Source organism: Echinops telfairi, unplaced genomic scaffold (genome assembly GCF_000313985.2).
Source record: "Echinops telfairi isolate 266 unplaced genomic scaffold, ASM31398v2 ScPeMD7_29;HRSCAF=101, whole genome shotgun sequence".
NCBI lineage: Eukaryota > Metazoa > Chordata > Mammalia > Afrosoricida > Tenrecidae > Echinops > Echinops telfairi.
Genome location: NW_022103926.1, coordinates 7,206,135 through 7,209,449, shown reverse-complemented (window position 1 = coordinate 7,209,449; position 3,315 = coordinate 7,206,135).

The following is a 3,315-nucleotide window of genomic DNA, read 5'->3' as shown; positions in this document are numbered from 1 at the left end:
TATGATAAAATAATTTTATTTTTTTAAAAAGAACACATTAGGTAAAGAGAGTTTGAGGGTGAGTGAGAAGGGACTGGCTGATGCCTGGGCAAGGAGAGAGTAAGGATGAAGGCTGGAGGGGACAAAGAGCTCTTGATATTCCTTCTAAAGTAAAATTAGCAGGTGATTGATTCCTGATGTGCTCTATCTATCCATCAGAGCCCTAGCTCAGTCCCTGGTTTGCTGGGTGACCGTGAGCAATTCACTTGCACTCTCTGAGCATAACGTTGACATAGGGATCAGCTGTGATCTAACAGAAGCTTGCTGAATGCAGTCCGCCTGCCAGCTTCAGGCTGGGACCAGACCCAAGTTGGTGAGTCAAACTGTCGTGTTTTCTTCTAGATCCCCAATCCCATTTGGCCTCTGGGGCAAGACTCTGTAAGATGCCCAGTCTGTCTATCTTTCCTGAGCTCTTTGCTCTTCATAGCCTTAAGCCTGGTCCTCATCCTGAACAGTGCATGGCCAACTGTAAGGAGGCCTGAGTTCAGGTTCTTGTTCTTCGGTTAAGCAGCCTTAGGCAAGTCACTGCCCTCCCTGAGATGTTCCCTCACCTGCCAAATTTGCAGGATTCGACTAGCTGGCTTCCTAGGTAGACTTCTATTCCAAGTTCTATGACTTTAGCAAGGCCCTTGGAGCTGCCGGGGTCTCTGTCTCTGGATTTATAAACTACAGCCAATCGTTTCTGGTAAACTGTATTATTCTGAAGTGTGTCAACCTCACTTCATCCTAAATTTTATTCCCTGCTGCATCTGCTGACCTCTGGGTAACATTTCTATTGCTCACTCCTATTCTGAAGCAGGAAGGGGAACATGACCATTACATATAAAGCATCTCACTTCTCAACCAACAACTCAACAGCAGTCAAGTAGTGTGGTGAGATAGAACTGCATTTATGCTGTCGGTACATGGTTGGAATTCTGCTTGTTCTCTTATTAGCTAAGGCATATTTGAACAAAGTATCTGACCTTTTTTTGGTGTGTCTTCCCTTACAAAATGAAGGTAATAATATCCCAGGTAACTGAGAGAACATATGGGGAACTTCAGCCCATTGTCAAGCACATATTCAGTGGTCAATAAAGTGATAAGTTATATGTTCTTCAGCAGCAGCACCTGACCTGGGGTTCTGAGCCAGGGTCTTTGCCCTCACAGAACAGGAGACAACACATGCAAAGAAGACAAACTGTCCTACACGTTTTAACAAGCAGTTCAGCTTCAACCTTCACAATGACCCACCTGATCCCCATTCTCTAACTGGAAGCACTGAGGTTCAAAGAGATCAATTAACTCCACAGGGTTCCTCAGCTAGTTAATGGGCAAACTGGCTCCCAACCCCTATTTGGTTTAATACCAAAACCTACATCTTACCTCCTGTGTGCAGAGTGAGGGAGTGAGACAAGGACAAACGGGAAGAGGAACCTTAGTCCTCACTCTCTTAGCCAACGTTCCTCTCTTCCTCTGACTGCACCTCCACTACATCCTGGCACTGGGCCCCAGTTACAGGTGGGTGTGCACATTGCAATGAGTCATTGTAAAAGACAAAGGCCAAAGTCACGGCATTCCAGGCACTACGGTCTGCCAAACACCTTCTTCTCAGTGCACTCAGAACCCAGCCTCAGATCAGGTTGAGCAGCAGTGTAACCTGTCACTCAGGTCCTGGAGAGCCACGCTATCCCCCACTGTGACGTGAGTTAGAGATGCAGCTCCTGGCAGGAGGTCGCACAGAAGCCTAGAGGCATTGGCATGAAACTCACCAAGACTCACCTGTGAACCGGATCCCTCACAGTTCAAATATACCTCCCATCAACTAGCCTGCACCTTGAGGCTGAAATTCCACGAGCACCAAAACCAACCTCCAAAATCCTCAGGCAACTGAGAGGCCCATGACGATAACAGTGGAACATGACCTTGCTCTTGTATTCATTCACCAAATCTCAATTGAACATGTCTCTGGGTGTTGGGAGCACAAAATCAAGAAGACAAATGTAGCCGCTGCCTTTCTGGAGAGGAACCCACATGTATACAGATGACACTGGGAGAAAAAAATCTGAGTCCTCATCCAGGTAGCTTATCCATTCATCTACTTGTTATTTGAAGAGAATTAAAAGGTGAATTAATGTCATTATCAGTAAAATATTGTCGTTAGTTGCACTGTGACTCATGGCCACCTAATAACAGAATGTAATGTTGGCCAGTCCTCTGCCATGTTCTTACTCTTTGATATGTGTGAGCCCACTGTTGGGGTGATTAAGCCAATGGTGGCTATTGATTGTCTCGTTTGTTCTTATTGGCTCTCTACTTCACCAAAAAGGATGTCCCTTTCTAATATTTGGTATTCCCTGATTATATAAACAGTGTAAGCTAGCTGAAGTCTTGCCGTCCTGTCAGTTTGTCATAATGTGGTGGCTTGGGTGTTGCTGTGATGGTATAAGCTACGCCACCAGTATTTCAATCAGGATCATGCCTGGTGGACAGGTTTTAGAGGAACTCCCAAACTTCATAAGATTAGGAGAAAAGACCTAGAGGTTGACTTCTGAAAGTTAGCCAGTGAAAACTCTCCAGATCAATAGAACACTCCCTCCCATCTATCCATCCTTTCAAGTGAACATTGAGAAACGTATTCATTCAGGGGATATACTCACACTATGGGCTGGCATTACGAATTTCAATGAAACATGATCTCAGACTCCAGGCCCTCTTATGCATAATATTCCCCTGCTCTGCCTCCACTAGAGACACATTATCCTGTATTCTTTACCCAGATAACTCTTTAGTCTCAGCTTAAATTTCCTCCAAGAAGCCTCCTGAATCCTACCCTTAGCGTAAATGGTCCCTCAGAGAGATCAGTTCTCCTCTTTCTTTAGCATTTGGCTCAATTTTCTATTTACATTTGTGTGTATAACTATATATTTGATGTCTGTCTTTCCATCAGGTCCAATGTTTCATGAGGTAGTGCCAATTCATGTCTCTTGACCATCACTGTGTTTAAGAGTGGGACTGGCATATAGAAGATACTCAAAAAACATTCGCTGGGTGAATAAATTAATAAGAAATACTTATAATGTGATTAATTATCTGATAATGAGGCAAAGCGAGGAAGATCATGCCTAACTTTGTCTAGCTGAGGGAGAAAGAGAGAGGGGCAAAAGAAATGACCATAAGATGGGATATTTGCCCTAAGCTCTAAGGTTTAAGCAGGAGTTCCTGAAGCAACAGTTAGGAAAAGACAGTCCAGCAAAGACACCCATGCATGGAAAGGTGTGGCTGTGCCTTTCTCTT